A 13,770-nucleotide genomic window follows, 5' to 3' on the forward strand; every position below is an offset into this window, starting at 1 on the left:
TTTCTTTCTTTCCTCCCTCTCTCTTTCTCTTTCTTTCTTTCCTCCCTCCCTCTCTCTCTCTCTCTTTCGTTTTGGATTTCGTTTTTTAGAATTACAATTGTCATAATTGTTACGTGGGTGGTCGAGTAGATGATGAATCTCGAAGGATGATTTAGCAAGTTAAGAATTTATTATGTTCGTGGATACATGTGTGGAATTAATGGTATTACGGATTTGATGAATGGCTGAAACGTGGGGTAGTAACGGTGGTGTCACGACGTCTTAATACGTAGTAGTAGTAATAGTATAGAAATACGCGTTACGTTGGATAATACTATAAAACTGCGTAGTGACGCGTTTTATAATATTACCTTGTACCACGTTTTACGGTATCGAGTTTCTATAGCGCTATTCCTCGCGTTTTGTAATCACTGCTCTTTCTACGGTTTTATAATATTGCCTTGAAAAAAAAAAAAGAGAGAGATTTATCTTGCTGCCGGATGACAGGAAAAATTATTATTTCTCGGAAACGATAATTTAATAGAGATAGAAAATGTTTAAAATTAAAAAATAAATAGAAAAGCATTAGATCGGAACCCGGAAAGACGACGAATGTTTGATAACCGGTCGAATGAATTCTTGTTGAAAATCCGAGTTTGAGGGATTGTTGCGTGCATTTTTCCCTCGAATTTCACCGTTATGGGGCGTTAAATTGACGTTTACGCGAATTTCGAATACCGCATAAATTTTATTATCCTCTCACCGCGACACAAGCCCGTCTTTATTTTAAATTATCGAAGTGAATTTTCGAAGAAACCCGTAAACGCGAAGCTTGTTCCACGAGATCTAATTATCGAACCTATCTTTCCTCGAACTCTTCATTTCGCTTCGCGAAATCAAGTCTAAAATAAATAAAGTTCCAGTTCCCCTAGATAACCCCCTAGATTCGAGGAATTGATCATTGCGGACAATCGATATTCCCCTATCTTAATCACGAGACAGAGAGAGAGAGAGAGAAAGAGACTTATTCGTCTCTTTACGATTCCTCTTCGAGTTTTCGAGAAGGAAGAATTTCACCGTGGCCTTCACGCGAAGCCTCTCGTTTCTCAATTACAGTCCTCCGTTGGAGATGGAATTAAGCGGAGAAAATTTGTGTCTGTTTCCACGAAAGAAGCAAGCCCCCTATCTCTGCGGAGCAGCGCGGACGTTGCCACGTTCCAAGCTGCAATTTAGCACTCTCGCGACAACACCCCCGTTTTAATCTCCTCTCGTTTCTCTCCTCACTCCCTCCTATCTGTCTCCTATCCTCCCGTGTCGCGACAAATTTTTCCGATATTATCCACACTAAACTTCGTCTAAAAAGTCGAATTTCGATTTGGCTGGCGTCTTCTTTGGGAATATTTTATACAGCGGATATGGCTGAGTCTCTGTCGCATGAATTTTTATAACGAGTTGAAAAAAAAAATATGTATAGCCTACTTAAAAATGAATGTGCGATCACGAAATAAATAACAGCATTTTAATTTTTTAATTTTTGTACGTATTTTCCCGAATACATATACCTTTGAAATTTGAGTCCTCGATTGGGAACGGAATAGAGGATTAAATATCGTATGTGCACACTTTGGAATTGGCGTATATTCTGGAAATGGTAGATAGCTCCGAATATGTTTCTCTTGCTCGGTTGTTTCGACGGAAATTTAGTCATTCTTTAATCTACGGCTATCGCGGTGGCCCCAGTCTTTCGACCTCTCGAGTTTTATTAGTCGGTAGTAAGCGATATTTTCCTCCTCCGCTTTTATATATATATATATATATATATCAGGTTGGAAAGAAATTTCTCGCGGTTTTTAACTGTTAAATTCAAATAGAGAACGTATCTCAAACAAAATTTTATTAATCGAAAATAAAGACCATCGCGATCAATGCACTTTTGTTATTCCGATTGAATAAAATTCAGGAAATAGGAAAATTGTTCTTGGAAAATTTGCTTCTTGTCCATTATGTTTTCAACACTCTGAGAAATAAGGAAAACTAATTTGAAAGTAAAATTAATATCACATTTTCACAGAGCAAAAAATGCAGTTTAAAATTATATGCAAAGTCAATGCAATTTAACGTTAACTTAATAAATAAAACAGAGTATTTAGAATCATGATTTTTCGAGCATCGACGAATACGTTTGAATATATAAATTTTAATAGAATCGTAGTGACGTGGTATATCATTTGCGATTATACCTATATGCGTACAGTTTATATTAGTATTCGACTTGCAACGATGTCGATCTTATTTTATATATCCGAGTTTCCGAGATAAAAAGGGTGTAATCAGGGCAAGCTGATGTTGCTAAACTAATTCGATGCAACGCGAGATGTTCAGATTTCACGGCGGTACTCTCGATTCTCGGGCAATCAACGGATGAACGCAGCCGAGCCTCTGTTTAATAAGTGGCTGCCGAGTAATTGTATCATTGCTTCCTGTCATTAATTCGATTGTGCAAGGGCAGACTTCGCGGCGAGTTTCCGCCGAGCTCGAATCAAGTGTCGCTCGAAACGAGTTTCTTTATCGTGAAATTCTCCCTCTCTCAATTTTCAACTCGCGTATCACGTTCACTTCGACACGAATTGAAAATATTTAAATATTGAGAGAAAGAAAAAAAAAAAAAAAAAAGAAGAAGATACGTTCTTTTATTTTTTAAAAATCTTCTCGCGAGGAAAAGTTAATTTAGCTTTAAGAATCAATGGGATTTTAGACGTTTTTCACAAATGGAACTTTGAAATTTTGTAAACGTAGCGATTATTCGAAGAGTCTCTGACTGACCTCTTATCGTTTTTCCGATATGATATATGGTTAAAAATATCCGTATCTAAGTTGATTCATCGAGCGGTTAAACGGTTAATAATCACGGTTATTATTATACAAAATTATTCAGAGAAGGATATCGCCTCTTTTTAAATAAATCGTTCCATCGATCGAAAAATACACAATCGGTGGACGTTGATCGGAACGGAAAAATTGTAAAAATTGTGAAAATTGCCGGCAAAGCTCGATCGATCCCCCGAAAGCCGCAATATCCATTCCAGCCTGTTCTAAATCTAAAGAGAAAAATACGATCTCGATAGGGCTAGGGAAATATCCCGGTTAAGGAAACTTAACCAACCTCCCTCCAACTTATTCGAGGTATAATCGTGGAACACAAACTTGAATCTCGTCCCGTCCCGATACCGTCTCGCGCCTCCCCTGATCACTCGAGAGGGAAGGAGGAGGGGGGCCGAGTGGAAAATGCTCTCCCCCCGGTTATTATCGAGCGGAAGGCGCAATCCCACGAGGCCGGCCTTGAATTATACCGAATCGATGATACGGTTAAAAAGCAATATTCATCGCCCCAGCGGAGGAGTTTGGCCAAGGACGAGCTCCGAAATTGCTCTAAATACGCAACGATCTATCTGGGATTATCCGGAATTATCCGTGGGAAGTGGCGCGAACGGCTTGGAAAACGCGACATCGTGTGGTCGGGCGCAACCTGGGACCGATTAAATGGCCCACGCACGCTCCTCTCGCGATACACGTATCGAGAGGGCAGAGTTACTCGAGTTGCCGCTTCGTGAGAGAAGTTCAACTAGGATTGAAAATTGAAAATTTTCATTTTTGCTTTAACGAAGGTCTTTAATTTGCAATTTTGCTTTCGAGGGATAACAATTGTAGAAGAGAGATAGCTAGATCGATATCGAAATAATTTCCAATCTTGGACGATTATCCTAACGTAACTTTGCGAGTGAAAATAATAATTTTTACGATTTTACGGATAATCAAATCGTAGCTCTTTTATTACGATAGCGTGTGAAGAGGCGTGTCAAGAAAACGAAGATAGGCGATTTTAGCAAGGGATCCTTCTTGCCCCTCGAGACTCCATCAGTATAGAATAATTTTTCCTTCGACTGAAAATGTGTTTAAAGAGACGAAACAATTTTTCTTAGCAATTCTTTTTTCCAGAACTTATTAGTTTGCATTTCGAAGGATAATTTCATTGAAAAGAATAAAAGAAAAATAAAAGAATAATTTCGAGTAAGCCATAGATACGTGCGAAACCTAGGAATCGATCGGGACGCGCTATTCGCTTTATTTAGCACGCGTAAGATAAAGCGTAGGCAGAGGCGAGAGAGAAAGAAAAAGAGAGACGGTAAACGGTGGCGCTTGTCAGGATGCACTTTGAACCGATGAAAAGTTGGGAGTGAAAAGCGAAGCAACAGTTGATGCCTCGTTTAATTAGTTTCTCTTTCCGCGTTCGAGCTCCCACGTGACTCTGTATTCCACGCTTCCAACCGTGGAACCATGTTTTTCGTTCCAGCTAATACGCGTTCGCCATTTGTATTTTCAACAAATTTTTCTTCGACCGTATAGTCGACTGTATATATATATATATATATATATATTGATACGCTTTGAAAACGTTAAGCGAGTATAGTTTGGAGTCGACTATGGCTCGAAAAATTGGCGGGTGATTACACGGGCGGAATTCGAGCGTGTTTTGGCACGTGGTTGCGTCACTTGCGTCAGAACGATCATACACGAGGGCACGGAACAATTTTAGACGAAGTGAAATTTACCCGGTTTAAACATGCAACTGACCAACTGAAACTTGCGGTCTTACGTCAGTGAGTGTACTTCGCTCCACTTCCCTCTCCTCCCCATTTATTCTCGGAATTCAATTCAACTCGTTGATATTCGAGTGAAAAGTAAATAAAATATTTTCTATTCCTTTCCTTTCCTCTCTCCATTTTTCTAACTTTCTTTCGTCTAACGACCTTCCTTAATCATTCATCGCGATATCGCGAGAATCGTTGCTCGAGGATCTTCGTGTTAACCGTGGTGGTCGCGTGTTCACGTTGAGTTGCGTGTGACAATTGACACAATTTAACAGGAGCGAGTCTAAAAATCGACTATATTCGATCGATCGATAAATTAATCATTCATTATTATTAAATTAATAATTCATTATTCCGTGGTTTAAAGTAAATTCGATAAAGCGCGAATCGAAAACACGAATCGGTAATGGTATATTTAGAATCGGGAGGATACACCGTTTATTATAGCGGTGGGTTAAAATTAAATCGGGGAACGTACAGAGGAGCGAAAAAAACGTGATGTTTGTTGCGTATCCGTGCGCTCAGGTTTTTCCTCCTCTTTCTTCTTTTATTTTTCTCTCCTTCAATTCCGGATCCTCTCGATTATCCACTCTCGTTTTTTATTGAATTACGCTCTCGTCCAAGTTTGAAGTGGTGGTGGTGGTGGTGGTGGTAGTGCGGCCAGCAGCGGGAACGCGACGCCGTTCCGTGCAAAATATCGCGTGACGCGCCGCTGCTATTTTATTATGTAATTTCGGCTTAATATTAGGCTTCGATGCATAGCATTGCATACGTTTAACATTCCGTGTATCCATAAGTAATTTTAAAATACCTCCATAGCGATGTTTATTAACGCTATATTTAACAATACAACAAGTATAGGGTGGTATGGATACTTTACAATAATCACGTTTCGTAATGCTATAGTACGATGCATCATACTGCATTAGTGGTGGAGTGCCATTAGCTCGATTAATATTACACATGACACGCTATATATATATATATATATATATTCTCCATATATTCGNTATATATTCGCTTTCGATAAGCGTATACGATTCATTGATACTTTCATAAGATTCTACGTGTCTTTAAAACGTTTTTAACGACGAAAAATGCTTCGAAATAGTAGTCACGAGTCACAGTTTCTATCTTTCGTTCTATAATACGTTTCTCTATCGATGGACGTAGGCCTCCTCTTATTCTTCCGTTCTTAATCTTCCTCCTCTTATTCTTTCGAACTTATCGCGATACTGCGACCAGAATATTCTTTCGAGAATAGATTTTCCTTTCCAGATTTCTCACACTCGGCAGTTTTGAAAAATCACCGATACTTTCGAAACTGATCATCATTGCATTTTATATTATTTTAAGCGTGTGCTCAACAAGTCGAGGCAAATATACGCGCGTGAAAACCCGCCTTTCCTGTGTCACGGATAGATTTATGTTTCTCGGCTCTCGGGAAAAACGATAATAAAAGGCGTGTCTCCTCGCAATATTCCGGAAACGGGAAAAACACACACCGGTGGATGGACGCGCTCCTTCTCTCCTTTTGTCCTCGAAGTTGCTACTCGACAGGTCGAGGAATCGATGAAAAATTCTGCTCATCGAGAATCGAGGTTTCCTAGTTTTAAAAATCCAGTAAGGAGAGATTTCTCCTTCCTCTTTTTCTCGTGAAAAAGTTGCATCATCTGAGAGAAATGGAATTAAATGAACGGGGGTAAACGTATACACCCGGTTTCAAACGGTATAATTATGACAAGAATACGAGATCCGTTGTAATGGAATATATAAGAAACGTGATGAAGGAGAAAGAGATAAAGAAGAAAAACAAATATCGTATTATAACTCGAAATTGAAAAATTGAGGTGAAGAATCCAAGAATCCAAATTATTTTTCTTCCTTTCACGATCCCTTTGTTCTTAATTTAATAATCATTATATTTCGTATCAAAAATAATTTGATACAACCAATCAACCAATAGAATAAGAGAATCGGATTATTTAAGCAAATATTTTCGTACGTATCATCGACAATTCGATACGATGAGAATGAAATATATAGAACAGGAGGAGGAAAGCGTTCCTTTGAGAAGAAACAAGACCGGATGCTTTTTATTTATAGCCGCTTTGCTCGCAAGAACAAGTTTTCTTTCTCAACATTCCTTGCGTAATCTCTCGTCAATTATGACATACATCGATCCGTGGATATCCGTTTGATCATCCATCACACGTACGTAGATAAAATCGATCGATCGAGCTCTCTTCGATCGTTTAACCTTTGCACTCCAGTTTGCCTGTTTCGCTCGGTCGAACAATTCCAGATTCAGACCCGCGCGTTCCAAGCGTTTAGTGGCCTCACAAAATTATCATAAGATAAGATTACACCTCATAAGATTATACGTAAAGGGCTTAGGAACCTATTTATAATATATTCTAAAAAAATCAAACATAAATAAATATTGTCGCCGTTCGAGTTGCCGCAACAATCCCAGTGGTGACCTCTGGGGAGCAAAGGGTTAATCGTGATTCTCCTCGAAAAGTGGGAAAATCGGAAGCGGTTTTAGAAATAGGAAGCCAAGCTAGGAGAAGAAGAGCACGAAGAGTGTGCGGAATTGCTCGAATTAACGAGCTAACTCGCTGTTTATCGCGAAACTTGTCCACGATATGGAAGTCCCTCGTAGGAAGTCTCTCGTTAATTGCAGGTGTCGGGGAAGAAGACCTCCTCGAGAAACGTTTATCCCGCCGTATATCGCGTGCATTGAAGGCTCGATCGACACCTTCAGAGAAGAAAAGCACGCCTCCTTTTTCCTCTCCTCCTGTCGAATAATAAATATTTATAAGAACCGTTTTCTTCTCCCTGGAACGAGTTTTGGAGCGAGCGAGGCTGGGTATTTATTTATCTTTTAGGCCGATTCTTCAATTTCCATAGTTTTTGTTCTCGAAAGAATGGATTAGGATTCTTTAAGAGGAAATGAAGTAGAAAGCGTTTGAAGCATGGTTGTTTAAATAAATTTTTATTCATCTATTTTTTTTTTTAACGATTCGGAAGCATTGTAGGCTTCTTAACGAACGAAATAGTTATTGATTTAAGAAAGAAATGTTTAAGAATGAATATTTTATTCGAACAATTCATATTCTCTTGATTATTCTAATCATCATCAAGAATGACTATCCGTCAAAATATTTAAACATCTTTCTCCCACCACCTCGAAATTCTATTTTTGCAATCTTACTCCAACCCGTATATAACGTGTATACATTTTCGATTTTCTTGAAAATTTTCGAAATTTCATTGAGATTAAATCTTGCGATCGGATTAAATCACGTATTGCAAATTGGATAGAATAAATTAGTTGAGGTGTTGGAACGAAAGTTCGTTAGAATATACAGACGCAGGAGGAGGAGGGGGAAGAGGATAGGGAGGAGGAGATAATAGAGTAGTAGTGGACGTTGTGACGTTGATCAACCTCTCCCAGGTTTCACTTCGTTTCGCGATTGAATTGTGATAGAACATCCGCTCGTATGGTATAATTTGATACATTACCTGGCGCATTAACAATCATAAACATTGCGCGTTAACGGCCGTTTAATTAATGGAGTTGGAGAGAATATAATGACGCCTCCCCGTGCCCTTCGATCGAGTTTCCCCGCACGTTAGAGATGTTTTCCTCCTCGATGAATAATGGTCGGCTTTATTGTTTTTCTCTTCCCCCCCGTTGCTTGCCAATTTGCATTTCGTCCTATTTTCTCATTATCTCGATCGTAAATGTGAATTTTATGGAATTTTCGATGAACGAAAATGGGCTCGATATTATTGAAACGATTCCTTATCCGATCCGAGCAAACATTCGGGATTCAAATTATTGTCATTAACGCCATATCGAGAAATTCTAGCTTCGTCTCGTTTTCGAGATAAAAATAAAAATCGAAGCACTCCTTCTCTCTCACTCTTTCTCTCTCTGTTTCAACGCAAAAAGTATTCCTTTTGCGAAACATTAAGAAACGTCGTTTCGAGTGGTTGCTCGATTGTATCTCAGCGACTAAAAAAATGAACAATTGCTATTTTAAATGATTCAATTGTCGATAATATTTTAGAAATAGAACGAGTGAAGATAAATTCGCGGGAAATGAAATCGAAAAAAAATCCAAAGATTCAAAAAAAGATCGAAAAAAGAACTAGAATTCGAAAGATGCAAAATTCGAAGAAAATTTGAACGATCGACAATTATCGATAATATTCTGGAAATCGGACGTGTGAAGATAGATTCGCGGGAAATGAAATCGAAAAAAAGTCCAAAGATTCAAAAAAAGGATCGAAAGAAAAACTAGAATTCGAAAGATGCAAAAATCGAAAAAAACTTGGATGCGATTTTGAACGATCGACAATATCTTGGAAATCGGACGTGGGGAGATAGATTCGCGGGAAACGAGATCCAAAAAAGCAAAAATGCAAAGATTCAAAAAAGGAACGAGATTCGAAGGAATTAGACTTGCAAAGATGCAAAAAATTTTAGATGCGGGGTTTCATCGGGATTCTCGATCGAAGGATTAAACAACGATAAAAGAGAGTTTAAAAGATTTAAGAGAGGGAGAGAGAGAGAGAGAAAAGGAGGAGAGAAAAACGTTAAAATCGGTTTTTATGGGAGATAGATTTTTGTTAGCGTGGGCGACTTTTCATCGCCCCGTCGGTTTCTCGATGTTATTTATATTTATTGGACATTTACGAGCGGTCGGTGTGCACGAGCGCCACGGCCGATTTCGAGATCACGTCACAAACGTTCTCATTTTCCAACGGTGTACTTGTCAACCCGCTATTAGCGTGTCGACTATTCTTGGCACCGGTCCTCCCGTCCCCGTCCCAAAATAATTCTCAACACGATGCGGAAAGCCACGCAACGCGCATTGAAACACCGATCATCGTGTTCTAGGCTGGCATTCGAACTTGATACGATCGAGCCGCATCTCCCTAAATTTTCCCTCTTCTCTCTCTTATATCACGATGGGTTATATCACATGTTCGTGATCACACTTGCCAGCCAATTTGATTTTGCACACCTAAGGAAACGTGTAATTCAATCCTTTCCAATACGCTTCCTATCCTCTCCCCCTCCTCTCCCTCTATTTTTTATCGTTTATTTATCGTGGCGATGCCAGAACGGAACGCGCGAATAAAAATGTTTTTATCGTAGACCGCGCATGTTTATTCATTTATGCAAACATTAAATATATACAAAGATCACGCCATATGCAAAAAAAAAAAGAAAAAAAAAAAAAAAGAAAGAAAAAAAGCTCAAGGTGCTGATTATGATAATCGATGAAGAGTAAACCAAGGCTTGTGTTTAATTTTTCAATTATCGGCTTCGTAATAATTTTATTCTGCTTAAAAATTCAACCGACAGTCCGATCTCTGACTTGCGCTTTTAAAATCGAAGATCTTAAGGTTAAAATGTTTAAAATGGATGAAGAAGAATTATCCGCGACTCGAAAAGAAAATGCGCGGTGATTGAAATTCGCTTGCACGATGTTGCTTAGAACGTTTCCAAGATTTCGTTCATCAACTCGAAAGAATATATAATTTTACACCCTTTTCTGGGGTGTATTTTGTTTCGATTCGATGATAAATTAATAATTGATAATAACAACCGGGGAAAAATAAATATTTCCCCCGAAATTTTCCGCGACGTTTCTATGTTCGAAATATTTCGACTTGTTGGGCGAATATTATTTTCCGAATCGCGTTTTCCCGATTTTCTTTTTTCGCCGCGGTTTATTTCGCCGCGCAAGTTTTAATCGAAATCGCGCGGATCCAACTTGCTAATCGAATCGTAAAATATTCCCGGTACACGGTATGTTAGGTCGGAGACGGAGAGGGTTTGTAATTGAATCGGCAACAAATCCGGGCGCGGAATTCTGGCCCGCGGCTTTGAATGAACCGAGTCGCTAATTTAGCGAAATCAGATAATCAAATTGAAATCGCGGCTCAATAAGATTACTTCCAATTAGCGGTGGGGGGGGTCTTGATCAAATGGAGATCCCGGATGGATAACCGTTTAAACCGAAGCTACCGTCTTTCCAAGGGGAGGAGGGGTTGTAAGGACCCGCGAAAACGGATGTGGATGACGTTTAATCAAAAATTTCGCGACCGAGACGAGTCGTGAGCGCCGTGTAAATTTGCCGGAGCGCAAAATTGTATTTGCAATTGTGCCCGACAAAAACGTAACTTTGCAACAGTTTTCCCGGCCAACTTTCATTTCGCCCCTTTTCCTCCACGTTTAATTTCCACGTTTCCCCTCTCTGCGATCTGCGAACGTATCTTTTACGCCCTTTCCCTTCCCCCCTCTCTCTCTTTTTTCTTCTCTTCCATCCGACCATACAAATAATTAACGTAGCTCTTGGCTCGAAAAATTGATTTCATCTTCGATTTCGACGCGTAATTCGTTTCTAACGCGACGTTTGAATCGATTGTTGGGTTAGGTTAGGTTTTTTTTTTTGACGCGTACTTTCTTCAATCACACTTTGGAGAGCGATGTCGTCTTGTCAAGGCAAGGTAATCACCGAGGATCGAGACTCGTCTATCTGAGAAACAATATAAAAATAATATTTACAATTTAAAGTAAATGTTAAGAAATTAAAGAAAGAGAAATCTGAGATACGAAAGAAGGGATGAAAACACGATTATTATATAAAATGATGGCTTTGAAATCGACCGATCGACTGACATGATCAATTGCGTGAATTTAAAAATCGTATTTTTATATATTGATATTTATGGTGGGAAAGAATTGGCGGATATTTTAAAGGAATAAAGTTAAAACGAGTAAAGAATTTTTATTGTAATTTGATAATTAAAATCGATAAGATTATTATTTGCAATATTTCACGGAGGATGAAATATTGTTCAATTAATAACAATAAGCGAGATAATAACCGTAACGACGCAATTCCACAGTCTAATCACACATACACGCGCACGCAACGTGGAAAATACGTCGCGCACGATAGCCAACTCATCGTCACTCGCTGATAAGAACTTACGGTCATAGTGTCCATCGTGCCTCTTTCTCTCTCTCTCTCTCTCGCTCAAATAGCTTGTGAGCGAGATGAAAGCAATGGACACGGGTCCAAATCTGAAAATTCTGAGCTAAAGAGATATTAGTGCGTTTTTTCTTTTCCTTCTAACGGGTTAATATTCTTTGATTGAAAAAAAATCCAATTTTATCTCAAATTCTATTTAATAACTCCATCTTTTCAATTTAACAAATATCATGAAAATTTTATTTTTTATAAAAATCGATAGATGTTGAGCAAAGAAAAAGTTAAAAATCAATGAAAAACTTATTTATGAAAAAAAGAAAGAAAGAAAACTAAGATTGAACGTAAAATAAAATTAATTGACTCCAAGTTAAACATTAATTTAAAAATCTCAAACGATTCCTTCATCAAAGCATATACGCTGGAAAATAAGAAAACAAAAATTATTGCTTTGATTTCGAAATCTATCTATCACGAAGAAATATCTTGCGCGATAAAAATCGAACGATATCATAATACGAAAATTGAATCGTTCAAAAAATTAATAATGGAATGAAATAATAAAAAAACTTTCGTAAGTATTAAAAAACGCGATCTGCAAAAAAGATCTAGCCCAAATTAAAAATAAAATAAAACACAGAAAAATAAGTTATTACTCACTATGTTGCGAATATCTACGAATAGAATCAATCGCTCGCGTCGATTCTGATCTTTCGTCCTACGACACGATCGAGCCACCGGTGGAACAAAAATGCATGCGACTCGCCATTGGACGCGAAGATCATTACGATTGATCGCTTCTACGGCTCATTAGCAAGTCATAGCGAAGGCTATTCTCGTGTAGGATGTGGAGGTAAGCTGTCTTGTCCTCTCGACAAAAGTCCATCCACTCTAATATTTAGCGCGCGAAGATTTAAAGATTTAAAAAAAAAAGACTATTAATACGATACGATTTAAAATATAATCGGGATGGAAACAGTGATTCTAATTATTCATTGAAGGATTGGATAGAAGTTTCACGAAGCCAAGATCGTATTGCGCGCGGTTGCAAAAATTTTATTGAGATTAAAATTGATATTAATAGGGGAGGGAAGGGGGTGGAAAAAGAAATAAATCATATCGTTTCGATATATTTTCCTTCTTTTTCTCGTTGAACGTTTGTTTCAAAGAAAATATTGCTATTTAAAAATGTATCTTTTATATTTCGAAATGTAACGAATTTAAAATAATTACATTTCGTGATTATTCGTGATATCAGTTTAGATAATAATTTTCAATAAATTATCGTTAAATGTTCGAAATTGCTTGCGATATATCAAAATCTTGTTAAATAAATACTGTATATTGTAAAATATAAAAGAGAAATTGTTCGTAACATATTAGAAAGGAAATTAAGTGTAGTTCATAATTCATTGTTATCGTTTTCTAAAAATTAATGCTTCTAATGTAATCTTTATGATCTGATATTTGTAATAAATTCTCACAAATACAATTAAATTTTAACGAAATTTTTCTAGTTTAATAATTTTAATCATATAATATGAAAGCGATGCCAATTACCAGATTTCACCAAGCGAGGAGGTGACTACTACGTCGAGATCCATATATACGTACAAAGAATAAAATTTAAAAAAATTATTAAATTTAATTTAACATAAGAAAAAAATTTGAATAAATTTTAAATTTCAAAGAAGTTGAAAATAATTTAAAAATATGAAATGATAATTTAATTATACGTAAGCAATATATAAATAATTAAATTTACAAGTGAATAAGTGAATAAATAAATCGATTTAAAAAAAAATGAATAAATAATTAATTAATTAAAAAATAAATTAACAAAATAACTGATAATTCAATTGTTATAACGATAGTCAGTACCGTTTGACAATTAAAAAATAAGAAGATAGATAAAAATTTATTTCAATATTGGAAAAAATTTAAATCCAATAATATAAAGAAATATTCCAGGAATAAGCTGATAATCGAATCGTTAGAACGATAGCCAACGTCTATTAACAAATTATAAATGAAAAATAAAATAAAAAAAATTCAATTCAATATTGGAAAAAATTGAGGTCCAATAATATAAAGAAATATCGTAGAAGTAGATTGATAATTCAATT

At 37.0% G+C, this 13,770-nt stretch overlaps 1 protein-coding gene and 1 long non-coding RNA gene across 3 annotated transcripts in view; one reads left to right on the forward strand and one right to left on the reverse strand.

The window, feature by feature from the left end:
* LOC122711268 (coiled-coil domain-containing protein 137) overlaps positions 1–13,770 on the forward strand; it is a 62,229-nt gene that overhangs the window by 37,377 nt on the left and 11,082 nt on the right. The window lies entirely within an intron of this gene.
* Positions 5,650–12,670, reverse strand: LOC122711272. The gene is made up of 3 exons (XR_006346067.1): positions 12,305–12,670; positions 11,113–11,188; positions 5,650–7,428 (listed from the first exon to the last, which is right to left on the reverse strand). It is a non-coding gene; the product is annotated as an uncharacterized LOC122711272 (long non-coding RNA).

This window comes from Apis laboriosa, unplaced genomic scaffold (assembly GCF_014066325.1).
Source record: "Apis laboriosa isolate Shangri-la unplaced genomic scaffold, ASM1406632v1 scaffold16_cov148, whole genome shotgun sequence".
Lineage (NCBI taxonomy): Eukaryota > Metazoa > Arthropoda > Insecta > Hymenoptera > Apidae > Apis > Apis laboriosa.